The 16,773-nt window shown below is 38.7% G+C and overlaps 1 protein-coding gene across 1 annotated transcript in view; it reads right to left on the bottom strand.

The window, feature by feature from the left end:
- The window catches only part of EIF4E (eukaryotic translation initiation factor 4E), a 45,117-nt gene that overhangs the window by 20,129 nt on the left and 8,215 nt on the right, over positions 1-16,773 (bottom strand). The gene's annotated exons all lie outside the window — the stretch shown is intronic.

The raw sequence follows: 16,773 nt of genomic DNA, 5'->3' as shown, positions 1-16,773 counted from the left end.
AGACTTCAAAGCAGACAGGTGATACATATTTTACAAAATAAAATTCATTTTTCTAATCAAAAAGACACCTCCAGGAACTACTTTTTACTAGCCTATGAAGTCACGCACAGCAAGCGCTTTATCTCGATTTTGCTCACAATTAATGCCAATGATGACAATGCTACACCCAACGGAGACTTCCTGGCTCGACTGCTTAAATTTTAAATGTTTACACAGAGTAGTTAAGGCCCTAAAATTTACATATAGTAGCCAATGCCTTAATATCACCATTTTTACCAGCATTTTCTCATCACAATCTATTTAAATCTTCAAACAGATGACCATTACCAAATGCCATTCTTCACTAGCTTAAAATTAATGATGGCCTCCAAACAGGGGCAGTCTGAGTGAATAGAGAAAATAGGAAACAATTAGGGACTGATAAGGCAGGTGGGTTTCAGGAACAGTGTACCAGAGAAAAGGGAGCTGCAGGAGTGAGACTCAAAAATCTATGTAAAAATTTCTCAAATCCTTGGCTGTAACTCCTAAACTGAGATGTTCAGAGTGCAACTCTGGGTGGACTAGACAAGAACAACTGAGCCAAGACTTCAGAGGCTGAACAGCATTTGGAAGACTAAGTTCAGATCCAGCCAGTGTGGATGGTTGAAAATCCTCAGCTTTCAGAAGAAATCCGTATGCCTAGCAAATTCTAAAAGTAATCCCTGACAGGATCAAGGTAATCTGATAAATTAACTGCCCCACAAGGACTGAACTCACAGGAAAATGACACAAGTCTGAGCCTCTATGAATATTATCAACAATACCTAACAAACAATCGAACATTATCAAACATGCAAAGAAAATATTCTACAGCAACTGATGATCAAGAGATTATCTATACAAAGAGACCTAGATAACATACACATGATCCAGATACAGGGCTAGCAGACAGTCTTAACTTTTTTGTTTAATTGTTGCATCCGACTCTCTTGTGACCCCATGGACTGCAGCCCAACAGGCTCCTCTGTCCACAAGATTCCCCAAGCAAGAATACTAGAGTGGGTTGCCATTTCCTTTTCCAGGGGCTCTTCCCGACCCAGGGATTGAACCCACATCTCCTGCACTGGCAAGCAGAACCATTGAGCCACCTTATTACTATGGTAAAATAGAAGATGGAGGGGATTCCCTGGTGGTCCAGTGGTTAGGATGTGGTGCTTTCACGGCCAGGGCCAGGGTTCAGTCCCTGGTTGAGGAACTGTGATTCCCACATGCATGTAGCATGGCAAAAAACTTTTTTAAAAAAAGATACTCTTTCTCTCAAAGTTAAGAAATACTGCAAATTCTCTTATTTACCTAAAGGACAATGATTAGTAAAATGTACTCATGAATTCAAAATTCTCATTACAATCCACAATTGTACAATTCATCTTTTATCAATACCTCAGCAGCACATAAAAAAACAATGGATTACATTAGGAGTAATTACAAGTTTCAGAGGATACAAAACGTCACTTCCTAAGGAAGTACATTCTTTTCTCCTATTCTACTCTTTTCACCATTAGGAGAATGATGGAAGACTTATATGGTATCAAGTCTCTAGATATTTAAGAACTAAAATCAAAGACACTCACTTCCTTAAAAAGTGTTCCTTTAAATTGAAACTTCTATTTTAATTGAAATTTTAGTCTTTATATTAAGAATATACAATTTTGGAGTTTTCCTATAACTGAAATAAAAATAGCTACTCATCTTTAAATAAATTGTGTGTAGGTATGAATAAGTATACTATTTTAAAATCTTTCATCTTTACTTTCAGTATTACACAAACAAGCTAGATTTTAAGACAAATACTCTAAAATACTTTGAAAAAAAAATGTTTATTAACCACAGACAATCTTTTCAGTATTTGACGTGCTTTTTAATATAAGCCTTTTCCCCGCCTTGGCCACAAATGACCAGGGATGGAAACTGTGCCCCTTGCAATGGAAGTACAGAGTTCTAACCACTGGACCACCAGGGAATTCCTGTGTCTTTTAAGCTACTATCTAGAGTCTGATAGACGTTCAAAATTTTAAGCTTATTTGAATTTTTCAAATCCTAATAAAATGATTAATAGCCAATTGTCTCCATGACACAATAAAAATTACTCAAATACTCTACAAAAATATGGCACAGACCAAATCTAGTAAGAAATCATTTTCATGATGGAAATTACTTATGAAAACATTAATATTATAAGGACATATTTTCTCAGTACAAATTTTCTCAGGTCATGTTGTGCTATGGCCATCTACTTATCACAACAATTCAAAGCTTTAAAAAGCTTACAATCAACCATTCACCCTGAAAGCTTGATTACAACTACGCTGTAAATTATCGCAAAGGCAAACATTTTTATTTGAGACTACTGAGACATGCTCCATTATAAAATCATTTTCTGTTCATTTCTTTCAACTTACTATTTTTTGTTTAAAATCTCTTAACTTTGATATAAAGAATCAGGGTGCATTTTTTCAACTTAGACAAAGCAAAAAAACACACCAAAGTATAGCCATGTTCGATGTTATTTTAACCTTTAAAATTAATTCTATGGCGGTGGTCTGTTCTACGGGGAAGCTCCAATATCCCTTTTTGGGGGGTTAGACCACATCTTAGCTGCAGCATGTGGTCCTTGACCAAGGATCAAACTTAGACACCCAGAACTGGGAATGCAGAATCTTAGCCACTGGACCACCAGGGGAAGTCCCTCCCATACCTTTCAAATCTGTGGTAGTACATACAATGAGAAGTAATGTCCAGAATGATGGCCATGCTGTATTATTAAATTCTCTGATCAAAAATTAGTTTACAATTATAGTTGTTGTTCAGTTGCTAAGTCATATCCGACTCCCTGTGACCCCATAGACTATACAGCGCACCAGGCTCCTCTGTCCTCCCACTGTATCTCCTAGAGTTTGCTCTGATTCATGTCCATTGAGTCGGTGATGCTGACCATCTCATCCTCTGCCACCCTTTTCTCCTTTTGCCTTCAATCTTAGACATATGCCAAATTAATTACAGACATATACCAAAAAATAATGAAGTAACATATTTCAAAAGAACCCTAAAAGGGAGAATAATTTCCTGGCAGTCCAGTGGTTAGGACTCAGTACTTTCATTGTCATGGCCCAGGTTCAATCCCTGGTTCAAGAGACTGGACAGCCAAGGTATTTCCTACATCCAATTTAAAAACAAAATTCTCTATTGCAATGTCCTGCAACATCCCTCCAGCTTGGTGGTCACCCCACAGAAGGAAATTTCACTGAAAATTACATTTTAAATATCCCAGAAACTACCCAGACAAACCAGGAAAGGCTAATTTTAAAGATCATGGCTACTCTCAAAGTAATCAAATACAATTTCAACCTAAAAGACAATCTGCAAGTGAAAAACCACTGTATAAAACATTCAGGTGGGTAGAAAGGTGAATAAAGTTGTGAGATGGTACAGTGTTTTATCTAGAGATAGTAAGGAAGCAGGGAGTCTAAAGTGAGTGCTCATGAAACCAAAGACAGAGTTTGAACAGTAGACTGGAGCAAGACTGTAAAACGCCTGAGGTTAAAACTCTATCTTTCCACATGGAAGGAGTGGAAGCCATTAATTGACAGGTCAAATTTATTAAATACAACTAACAAGTAAGGGAATAGAAAAGACAACCAGTTTAAGAACAGGTTATTAAATCTGGTTTTGCATTTGCTGAGTTTATGAGATTCAAATAAAAATATACGGAGAAGAGGGCTTCTCTGGTGGTCCAGTGGTCGGGAGTCCACCTGCCAATGCAGGAGACTCAGATTCAATCCCTGGTCCAGGAAGATCCTGTATGCCACAGGGTAGCTAGGCCCAAGCACCATAACTACAGACGCCGTGCTCTACAGCCCACGAGCCACAACTACTGAAGCCCTCACACCCTAGAGCCCTGTGCCCTGAATCAAGAGAAGCCACCGCAATGAGAAGCCTGTGCACTGCTCTCCACAACCAGAGAAAGCCTGCACACAGCAACAAAGACCCAGCACGGCCACAAATAAGTAAGTAATTTAAAAAAAATATGAAGAGGGAGAGTAAGAGCTTTCAATTAACAGATGCAAACTACTATATATAAAATAAACAAGGTCCTACTATACAGCACATGAAACTATATTTAATATCTTGCAATAACCTATAGTGGAATGCAGAGAAATACAGACATACATACATACATACATAACATTGTATGTATATACATACATACATTAATAAACTGAATCACTAGGCTGTACACCAGAAACCAACAGGATGCTGTAAATTAACTATACTTCAACTTTTAAAAATCTAATGTACAGTAGTACAATTTATCATTTGACTCAATGGACATGAGTTGAACAAACTCCAGGAGATAATCAAGGACAGGGAAGCCTGCTGTGCTGCAGTCCATAGGGTCACAAAGAGTCGGACACAACTTAGTGACTGAACAACTACCAGTTTATTAACCCAGTACCTCAGCCAACTGAAAGCACTACATATTAAAGATATGAAATAACAAACAGCAAAGAACAGAAAAGGACAGCAGTGCTTTATGATTTTTCAAGTGGTAACACCAATCCTCACACTTGTACCAAACTATGAGTTTTTTTACATGATAGGTAACAATTTACTAAGCAGTTACTAACAAGCAAGAGGCTACATTTGTATACATTATCTCAATATAGGGAAGCCCTATAGGGCCTATAGGAAGCAATATAGGGCTTCCCTTGTGGCTCAGCTGGTAAAGAATCTGCCTGCAATGCAGGAGACCTGGGTTTGATCCCTGGGTTGGGAAGATCCGCTGGAGAAGGGAATGGCTCCCCACTCCAGTATTCTGGCCTGGAGAATTCCATGGACTGCATATAGTCCATGGGGTCACAAAGAGTCAGACATGACTAAGTGACTTTCACTTTCATCTCAATATATTCAATCTTCACAATACTGTGAAACTACTACTCTCCGCTATTCAAACTTAAGCTGTGGACACTAATATGTGCTGTCTATATATATACACATATATATACGGAGAAGGAAATGGCAACCCACTCCAGTGTTCTTGCCTGGAGAATCCCAGGGACGGGGGAGCCTGGTGGGCTTCCGTCTATGGGGTCATACAGAGTCGGACACGACTGAAGTGACTTAGCAGCAGCATATATATACACCAGGACTGTCAAGATTCACAAATAGGGATACTGTCTCTAAGTTTTACCTGTTTGTTGTTTCAGCATAATTATTATTACTAGAGCCCTTGTTCACTCTCACAAGTGTCCAGAATGGTTACCAAGACACTCCTTCCAGGCAGTATAACCCTACAGTATATATTAATACCATGCTTTGTACCATAGCCTCAGGTTCCACACCTTCACTTTCTTCCAAGTGCATGCCACAAAAAAGACAGGAATAGTACACTCCACTCTTCCAACACACACGCACACTCCACTAGGAAAAAATATGTAAATGCCAATGATTAATTAGAGGGATTTTATATTATGTAAGATAGTATACTAAATACCTATATGATCAAATATCTTAGAGCTACAGGTAAACATAAATAAAAGCTCTCTTTTATGGATACAAATAATTAACTCTAAGAATACTATTATTTGATATAAGTAACATATGTAAATAGACTTCATGATTCTTTTACTCTTCCTTTTATTTTCCAAACATTCAGTTCCCAGGTAAAGATGCATTTCCCACAGATCCTTCCATATGTAAATTAGTATAATTAACTAGTACACAAAAACAAATAGCCTCACCTGCCTTATAAGGAATGAAAAATCTGGCATAAACAGTAAAAATTGCCATAAATAATTAAACCAACTATTTTTGGGTGTCAGTTTTCAACTACATTATCCACAGTAAAGGAATACCCACTAACCTGGCATCACTCATCAGGAAAAAGTATAGCTATGGATTTTGCAAGTATTCCCTGTCTGTATCAAAGGATCAAATTGGTGACACCTTTGTGCCACAAACTAAAAAGCTGGAGAAGATAAACAATAAATGTTGATTTAGCAAAATACAAATCTTCTAGGGTTTAAAACACTGCTCAAATAAATAATTTTTTCACGTAAAAGACTGTGAGATCCCATATATTACCTTTGATTCCAGAGAGTACTTTTTAATAAATCTTTTAAACTAATATGACACCTAAACAATGAAAAAAATTGAAAATTGAGGTATAGAGGGAAGAGCTGTGACCATTTGCACAAACTCTACTGTGTCCAAAAATTACTGCAAAATTTAACAGCTGTTAAATTTAAGTTATAATAACTATCTAAAATTGAAGACTAGCACTAGATTTTTTAGTTCAATTTGCTGCGCTATAAGTAAAAAATCAGTATTTTTGGATAGTCAGCAAGCTACATCTAACATTTTACTAATATTCCTATAGCTCATACTAGAATTTCTGATCTTCTAGAACCTAATTTTTTTAAACTAGAAAGACTTGTAGGCATTTAAAATAAACTAATTCTTAAAATAGCATTAATATTTGTAAACCAAATTATTCTGCACATCTTAAATTGCTTAGGACAAGTCTACAAATTCAGAAAGTATGGTAGAGACAAAAGAAATAACATGTATGATCTAGAATAAGGTTAATAATAAAATTTAAATATTAATGCTACTTAAACCAAAGGCAACCAGAAAACATATATTCTTTTTAGTTTTTATTGGAGTATAAAACACATAATGTTGTGTTAATTTCTGCTGTAAAGCAAAGTGAATCAACTATAGTTGCATTGGTCAATTGCTAAGTCATGTCTGACCTTTTGCAAACCCATGAACTGCAGCATGCCAGGCTTCCTTGTCCTTCATGATCTCCTTGAGTTTATTCAAACTCAGGTCCATTGAGTCAGTGATGTCATCTAACCATCTCATCCTTTGTCTCTCTCTTCTTCTGCCTTCAATCTTTCCTAGCATCAGGATCTTTTCCAAATGAGTCAGCTCTTTACATCAGGTGGCCGAAGTATTGAAGCTTCAGCATCAGTCCTTCCAATAAATATTCACGGTTGATTTCTTTTAGGATTGATTGGTTTGATCTCCGTGCAGTCCAAAGGACTCTTAAGAGTCTTCTTCAGCACAATTCAAAAGCATCAGTTCTTCAGTGTTCAGCCTTCAGGGATTCCCTGGAGGCTCAGCTGGTAAAGAACCTGCCTGCAATCTGGGAGACCTGGGTTCGATCCCTGGGTTGGGAAGCTCTCCTGGAGAAGGAAACAGCTACCCACCCCAGTATATCTGGCCTGGAGAATTCCATGGACTGTCACAAAGAGCTGGACGTTGACTGAGTGACTTTCATTTTCAGCCTTCACTACGATCCAAATCTCATATCCATACATGACTACTGGGAAAACCATGGCTTTGACTACATGAATCTAAAAGCAAAGTGATGTCTTTGCTTTTTAATATGCTGTCTAGGTTTGTTATAGCTTTCCTTCCAAACAGCAAGCATCTTTTAATTTTATGGCTGCAGTCACCACCCACAGTGATTTTGGAGCCCAAGAAAATAAAATCTGTCTAAAAAAGAAGGGATATATGTATACAAATAAGAAGAATCAGCTATATATATACATATATATCCTCTCTTGGATTTCCTCCCCAATCAAGTTGTCAAAAAGCAATGAATTTCCTGTGCTATCCAGTAGGTTCTCACTAGTTATCTATTTTATACACAGTAGTGTATATGTCAATACCAATCTTCCAATTCAAGACTAATTTAAAAATAACTATAGAGAAATTTATGGAAGTTGAACATTATATAAAAGTAAAAATTAGTGTTTCAAATAAGTAATATTAAAATGTAAGGACAAGCATCTACACTGCACAAAATTACACTGGTTCCAGTAACAAATAATTTATATTTCATTCATTCTTTAAAGTTTTTCATTCTTTAAAGTTTTATAATTTGAAAGCCAAACATTATAAAGAATTTCACTGCTGCTTCTTTTAAACTTTATTCCTGGACTTCCCTGGGGATCCACCTGCCAAGACAGTAGACACGGGTTCTATCTCTAGTCTAGGGAGATTTCACATCTCACGGGGCAACTAAGCCCATGTGCCACAACCTACCGAGAGCCCATGCTCTAGAGACCATGAGCTGCAACTACTGAGCCTGAGCAGACACACCCTGGAGTAAGAGCAGCCACTGCAAGAAGCCGCCTGAGCACTGCAACTAGAGAGAGCCCGCACACAGCAATGAAGATCCAGCACAGCAAAAAATAAGAAGATTTTTTAAAAAGTTTATTCTTTTAATTTGAAAAGCGTTACTCAAATGTAACAATACTGATTAAATGTTAGTTTAAATAATCAATTTTAACATGTCACAGTTAAACAAGCAGTTGAATTCTTTAAAATTCTTTTAAAATTCCATGCGTTAGTTTTAAGTTTAAATAGCAAGGGGGAGTTGGTGATGGACAGGGGGGCCTGGCATGCTGCAGTTCATGGGGTCTCAAACAGTCGGAAACTACTGAGTGACTGAACTGAATGCTAAATATTAAAATTTTAAATCTCAACGTTAAAATTTCTTACTAAAACTGTGGTTTAAATAAGAATATTAGATTTATCCTTTTATTCTCTGAGTATCTGAATCATCTTTCCAAAGAAGTCAACTTGTATTTCTTTAAAAATAAAAAAAAAACAGGTACTGCAGTCACTGTTTCAAATGTCCCCAGGTTTAGAGAGTACGGTTATATCCTTTCACTTAATGAACCACCCAAACTTCCAAATATAAAAACATCTATAATCTTTAAACCAGTTATACTTTTAATTCTGTATTTATTCAAAGGAACTCTCAGGATAATAGAAGCTTTATATATTTTATATTAGTAAGTAAAAGTAGAGCCAAAAAAGATACAAATAAAGGTAACAGATAAATCACAGTGTTTATGATACCAGTTTGGAAAAATCATTTTAAAATGCTAAAATAAATGCCAAAAAAGATTTCAGGACTGAATAAACAGAGAATTTTACTTTTAGGGGGCTGGGAACCAGTTTTTTAATTTAGCAAGTCCCAAATTTACTGTGATACCTCCAGACAATAGAATATTATTCTACAATAAAAAAAAATAAGCTATCAAGCTGTGAAAAGACATGGAGAAATCGTAAATGCATATTACTAAGTGAAAAGATCCTTAAAGGGTACAAACTGTTTAACAACTATATGATAACAACTATATTTCTGGGAAAGACAAAGGATAGTAAAAAGATTTCTAGTTGCTAAGGGTTGTGGAGGAGGGAGGGATAAACAGAAGACTTTTAGGCAGTGAAACAATCTGTATGAAACTATAATGGTAAATGGGTTATGTCAAGTGTCCAAACCTAGAAAATATGCAACAATAAGAGTGAATTCTGATGTCAACTACAGTCTTCAGGTACTAACGAGGTGTCAATGTAGGTTCACCCAGTGTTAACAAATGTACCATTCTGGTGTAGAATGTTGACTGCAGGGGAGACTGTGCATGTCCGGGCGGGAGATGCGTCAGAACCCTCTGGACCTTCCTTTCAATTTTGTAGTGAACCTAAAACTGCTCTAAAAAAAGTCAAAGGAATAGGAAAAGGCACAAAGAGAGACATGGTGACAGGGGGAAAAAGAGAGTCCAAAACAAGTAAACCAGAGAACACATTGTTAGGATTACAAATTATTTTTTTCCTCATACATATCTAAATTTAATATGACATATTCCAAATTTATTATGACAAAATTAATACTGAAGCCTAAATACACATAGTGTCTACTTCTCTGGACTGCTCAGTCTGTTCCAGAGATATCAGTCCCCACTTGCACCAACATCACATTTTTAAAAGTACCTTTGTTGAATGTTTTTTTCTCTTTGCAGGGGACACTCTTCTTTCCCCTTTTCTCCTCCTTTTCAAAAATTTACTGCCATTCTCATTTGTTTATTCTTTCAAATAAACTTACAAACTTTTTCTTTAAATGGCCAGAGAGTAAATATTTTAGGCTGGGAATCTGATCACTTATTCATTGTTTTGTTGTATAATCTTGGGAAATAAAAATCATTCTTAGTTAGGCCACACAAAAAAGCAACCCTAAGGCCAGCTTGTGAACCCCAGCATCAAGTGTAGCTTCCACTGCACTAGCAAGTATTCTGATTCAGTTTATACGGAATGTACACATTAACTTTTGGGAAACATCTTTCCAACAGTAACTCTTTGAAAAGCAAATTATGATTCTTCACTTATTAAAGTCCTCTACTGTATTTCTCACATTATTTATGAATCCTGCAAACTGTGGATTTATAATTTCTAGGCACTTAAAGACTCCGGCATTTGAGCATATGATCGCTGCAAAGAACTTCCTAGGTCTGTTATTATTCCTGGCATTTTTGGCCGAGTTATATAGAAAAATTGTTAACACTATATTTTATAATCAGAATGCAACAAGTTACTTTTTAAATGTCATAGTAAGTATTAGTTCTTTCTTTCCTTTCTATTCAGTAATCCAGTATCTCGTAGGTTAAGGGAGAGCTGGGTTAACCACTCAAAAGTGTGGCATATGATAGACACTTAAATGTTTGAATAAATAAACGATTCTAATTTTGTTCCCAGTCAAAACTGCACTAAAACTACAGTGAATAAAAAAAAAAAAAGGTGGTCCACAATCATGGGGACAGCAGGGGAAAAAAAAGAAGAGTGGAATGTAGATGGGCAAGTGGTAACTATCAGTATACACCTTAAAGTCTCCTGGCAGCACCTTTGTAACTTGGAGTGAATGAAGGGAATAAATTAAAAAGAATTAGGTGAGGGCTTCCCTGGCGGTCCAACGGTTAAGAATCTGCCTTGCAGTGAATGAACACTGGTTCAGTCTCTGGTCTGGGGAGATCCCACATGCTGCATGGCAACTGTGTACCCCAACTACTGACGCCTGTGCTCCACAACAGAAGTCACCTCAACGAATAGCCTGCACCCCACAACAAAGGGCAGCCCCTACTTACCGCAACTAGAGAAAGCCCATGTGCAGCAACAAAGACCCAGCATAGCCAAAAATAAATAAAAAGAATCCAGTGAAAGCTGTTTTGGAAATAACTAGGTCTCTCCATCCCCAGCCCCACCCAACCACTCCAAGTCCCTAGGATTGATGCCATGAGTTCAAGAAGAAAAAAAGCAACTTGGAGAAAATAGCCATGTCTTTAAAAATATGTACCTATATACCCTCCAGATATGGAGAAAAGGGAACCCTTTTACACTGTTGGTGGGAATGCAAACTAGTACAGCCACTATGGAGAACAGTGTGGAGAGTCCTTAAAAAAACTGGAAACAGGACAGCCATATGACCCAGCAATCCCACTCCTGGGCATACACACTGAGGAAACCAGAATTGAAAGAGACACATGTACTGCAATGTTCATCGCAGCACTATTTATAATAGCCAGGACATGGAAGCAACCTAGATGTCCATCTGCAGATGAATGGATAAGAAAGCTGTGGCACATATACACAATGGAGTATTCAGTTCAGTCGCTCAGTCGTGTCCGACTCTCCGCGACCCAATGAATCACAGCACGCCAGGCCTCCCTGTCCATCAACAACTCCCGGAGTTCACTCAAACTCATGTCCACAGAGTCGGTGATGCCATCCAGCCATCTCATTCTTTGTCGTCCCGTTCTCCTCCCACCCCCAATCACTCCCAGCATCAGAGCCTTTTCCAGTGAGTCAACTCGTCCCATGAGGTGGCCAAAGTATTGCAGTTTCAGCTTTAGCATCAGTCCTTCCAATGAACACCCAGGACTGATCTCCTGTAGAATGGACTGGCTGGATCTCCTTGCAGGGGACTCTCAAGAGTCTTCTCCAACACCACAGTTCAAAAGCATCGATTCTTCAGCGATCAGCTTTCTTCACAGTCCAACTCTCACATCCATACATGACCATGGGAAAAACCATAGCCTTGACTAGACGGACCTTTGTTGGCAAAGTAACGTCTCTGCTTTTTAATATACTATCAAGGTTGGTCATATCTTTGTTTTCTGAATGTTGAGCTTCAAGCCAACCTTTTCACTCTCCTCTTTCACTTTCATCAAGAGGCTTTTGAGTTCCTCTTCACTTTCTGCCATAAGGGTGGTGTCATCTGCATATCTGAGGTGATTGATATTTCTCCCGGCAATCTTGATTCCAGCTTGTGCTTCTTCCAGCCCAGCATTCCTCATGATGTACTCTGCATAGAAGTTAAATAAGCAAGGTAACAATATACAACCTTGACATACTCCTTTTCCTATTTGGAACCAGTCTGTTGTTCCATGTCCAGTTCTAACTGTTGCTTCCTGACCTGCATACAGGTTTCTCAAGAGGCAGGTCAGGTGGTCTGGGATTCCCATCTCTTTCAGAATGTTCCACAGTTTATTGTGATCCACACACTCAAAGGCTTTGGCATAGTCAATGAAGCAGAAATAGATGTTTTTCTGGAACTCTCCTGCTTTCTCCATGATCCAGCAGATGTTGGCAATTTGATCTCTGGTTCCTCTGCCTTTTCTAAAACCTGCTTGAACATCTGGGAGTTCACGGTTCACATATTGCTGAAGCCTGGCTTGGAGAATTTTGAGCATGACTTTACTAGCGTGTGAGATGAGTGCAACTGTGCGGTAGTTTGAGCATTCTTTGGCATTGCCTTTCTTTGGGATTGGAATGAAGACTGACCTTTTCCAGTCCTGTGGCCACTGCTGAGTTTCCCAATGGAGTATTACTCAGCCTTTAAAAAGAATACATTTGAATCAGTTCTAATGAGGTGGATGAAACTGGAGCCTATTATACAGAGTGAAGTAAGCCAGAAAGAAAAACACCAATAGATTATACTAACGCATATATATGGAATTTAGAAAGACGGTAACAATAACCCTATATCAGTTCAGTTCAGTTCAGTCGCTCAGTTGTGTCCAACTCTCCGCGACCCAATGAATGACAGCACGCCAGGCCTCCCTGTCCATCACCAACTCCTGGAGTTCACTCAAACTCATGTCCATCGAGTCGGTGATGCCATCCAGCCATCTCATTCTCTGTCGTCCCCTTGTCCTCCCGCCCCCAACCTTTTCCAGCATCAGTCTTTTCCAGTGAGTCAACTCGTTGCATGAGGTGGCCAAAGTATTGGAGTTTCAGCTTTAGCAGCAGTCCTTCCAATGAACACCCAACCCAGGATTGATCTCCTTTAGAATGGACTGGTTGGATCTCCTTGCAGTCCAAGGGACTCTCAAGAGTCTTCTCCAGCACCACAGTTCAAAAGCATCAATTCTTTGGCGCTCAGCTTTCTTCTCAGTCCAACTCTCACATACGAGACAGCAAGAGACACAGGTGTATAGAAGAGTCTTTTGGACTCTGTGGGAGAGGGCGAGGGTGGGATGATTTGGGAGAATGGCATTGAAACATGTATATTATCACATGTGAAACGAATCGCCAGTCCAGGTTCGATGCATGAGACAGGATGCCCGGGGCTGCTGCACTGGGATGAACCAGAGGGATGGGATGGGGAGGGAGGGGGGTTCAAGATGGGGAACACATGTACACCCGGGGCAGATTCATGTCAATGTATGGCAAAACTGATACAATAATGTAATTAGCCTCCAATTAAAATAAATAAACTAAAAAAATAAAATAAAAATATGTACCTATATATCCTCGAAAAGTTAACATTGTGCACACATACAATTATTCCAGGAAGCTATGAAAACGAGCATTCAGAAGATCAGAGAGAGAGAGAACATCTGGAAATTTAAATTATGAGACAGAAAAGGTTGGAAGTGGTAAAGAACCTGCCTGCCAATGCAGGAGACACAACAGATGCAGTTTCAATGGCTGGATTGGGAAGATCCACTGGAGTAAAGGCATGGCAACCCACTATCACTGGACTGGATATAGGGGTACAATAAAAATTATATTTCAGAGTTTCCCCATTTAATGATAGAAAAATGGTATCTCAGTGTAGTTTTAATTCAGATTTCACTTATGAGTAATGATGAGCATCTCTTATGTTTTATGCCTCTATTTCCATTTCAGGGCTTCCCTGGCGGCTCAAATGGTAAAGAATCCACATGCGATGCAGGAAACTGGGGTTCAATTCCTGGGTCGGGAAGATCCCCTGGAGAAGGGAATGGCAACCTACTCCAGTATTCTTTCCTGGAGAATCCCATTAACAGAGGAACCTTGCAGGCTACAGTACACGGGGTCGCAAAGAGTCGGACACAACTGAAGCAACTTAGCACACACAGAAAACAAAACAAAAAAAGATGGGAAATGAGAGAAAAATTTAATTTAGAGAGCACACAAGAGCATGTCAGAGCATGCAGACACAAACGACTCAGTGGACTCAGTGACTCCAATATATAATTAACTGTTTCAAAGAGAAAAACGGGGTTAGGAAAATCACCAATAGATCTCTCAGAAGAGATGGATATGAGTTGATATATTTAAAAAGTTCAATGAGTACCCAGCACAACAGATAATATTCACACTGAAGTATGTCACTGTGAAATGGGGACAAGGAAACTCTACAAATTTCTGGGGAACGGAAAGGGAACTGGTCACATAAAAAAAAAAAAGCCATCAGAATAATTCCTGAATTAACAATTATAAAAGAAAATGACCATGGGACTTAAAAATTCTGAAGAAAAGACTACACCCAAAAGAGACACATGTATAAAACAGTCTTTGGGACTCTGTGGGAGAGGGTGAGGGTGGGATGGTTTGGGAGAATGGCATTGAAACATGTGTATTATCATATGTGAAACGAATCACCAGTTCAGGGTTGATGCATGTTACAGGATGCTCGGGGCTGGTATGCGGGGATGACCCAGAGGGAGGATAAGGGGAAGAGGGAGGTGGGAGGGGGGTTCGGGGTGGGGGGGAACTCATGTACACCCGGGGCGGATTCATGTCAATGTATGGCAAAACCAACCAATATAATATTGTAAAATAATTAGCCTCCAATAAAAATAAAATTAAATATTAAAAAAAAAAAGACTACACCCAGCCAAACTACATGTTCAATATGCATGGCTTCAAAAATCTTTCTCATGCACCTTTTCTCAAAAATTTTCTGGAAGGATCCACCATGGTGAAACAAGTAACCATAATCAGAGGAAGAAAAGAGACACAGCAAGCAGAGGGGTGCAACACAGAAGTCATGAGAACCAATCAGGAACATTGTCAAAAGGGATGCAAGCAAGACAGGTGTGCTCCAGATAGAGAACAACAGTCTAGACTGGAGCAATGTGATGCAGGCTTCACTCATTCCGCATCTGTTATGACCAAAGGGCTTACTATTCTACCGCCTATTAAAAAACAGATTGACAACTCAGCTTAAACATAAGCTAACAAAGCTCCTTTTCCCATCTTTGGTGCCCTGCTCCCTGGAACAGCTAAGAATCTGACACCAAAGTTAACCTACTCTTAAATACAGAACAACTCACTCCAAGAGACCTCTTTCTTAACTGAACGTTCTCTGCTTGGCCCATTTCACAGCTCCACCAGGTAACTATACAGTCCTGTGCTTCCCAGAACATAATCTTACCCATTGGTTTTCCCAAGAGGAGCTCTAGTAGAAATTTCAGGAAGTTGAAACCAAGCTATAACCCAGAAGATGTGTTCAACTACAGTAGCAATATTGTGCTTTCCTTATACATCATCTAAGTTTTCAGTTTTTCAAAATTAAAACAGCTGAAAGATACACAGACTGGATATTAAACTCTAAAGATTACTTAGACTGTTCAAACAATCAAGGAAATGATTAACATGAAAGTCAGGATAGTGAGTAGGTGAGGAGGCAAAGAAATGAAAATGTGGCCATGGAGTAGAAGGCTGAAGCACTGACGATGCCTTTCATGATGGGTCTTCAGTTTATTGCTCTAAACTTACAGACACGTGTATAATTTTTCTACATATAAATATCTCATTTAGAAAGGAGTTCTAAATAGAAAAAAATTGTAGCCTGATAGCCAACGACAGTAACAGAAGCGCTTTATCAGTGAAAGTGAAGTCGCTCAGTCGTGTCCGACTCTTTGAGACCTCGTGGACTGTAGCCTACCAGGCTCCTCTGTCCATGGGATTCTCCAGGCAAGAGTACTGGAGTGGGTTGCCATTTCCTTCTCCAGGGATCTTCCCAACCCAGGGATCGAACCCGGGTGTCCCACATTGGAGGCAAACGCTTTAACCTCTGAGCCATCAGTAGAGTTTTTAAATTTTCAGTTTGTTGCCAAGAAAGTCACCCTACAGATATACCACCTCATGTATGGAATAATGCAGATAAGGGTTATTCATCACAGCACTTAACTAGCAAATGGTTGGAATTCCAAAGTAAGTTACATGGCTAACCTGGGGATAGGAAGTAGGGTGGGAGGTAAGGGATGTGTGTGCATGACAGGAGGGGAGCTGTAGACTACTCAAAAGTATGGTTACATGGGGGCATAACTCTAACAATCTTCCACACCTTTGAATTTTCTATTGCCTTTCTCAAATAATTACAGTAGTTACCGATCTTTCTAACTGTTCAATTTATCACCTGGTCTTCAGTTTATCTGGTATGGATAACACGGTCAAACCAATAAACACAAATGGTACTATAATTCATCCCCAGATTAACAATCACATTCCCTCTTATAACCAATTCAGGATTATACACTTTGATATACTTATATGCCTTAATTGGGCCCCAGGAAGGAAGCATTCATTAATATAGAAACAATGTTTTAAGATCAAACCATGTAATATATATCATCAGAAAAAAAAAATGAAAACTTAATTGTTGATGTGAAA

Source organism: Moschus berezovskii, chromosome 5 (genome assembly GCF_049115385.1).
Source record: "Moschus berezovskii isolate FMDL1 chromosome 5, NW_MosBer_1.0, whole genome shotgun sequence".
NCBI lineage: Eukaryota > Metazoa > Chordata > Mammalia > Artiodactyla > Moschidae > Moschus > Moschus berezovskii.
The sequence above is the reverse complement of the archived record's forward strand: the minus strand, read 5'-3'. Positions and strand labels throughout refer to the sequence as shown.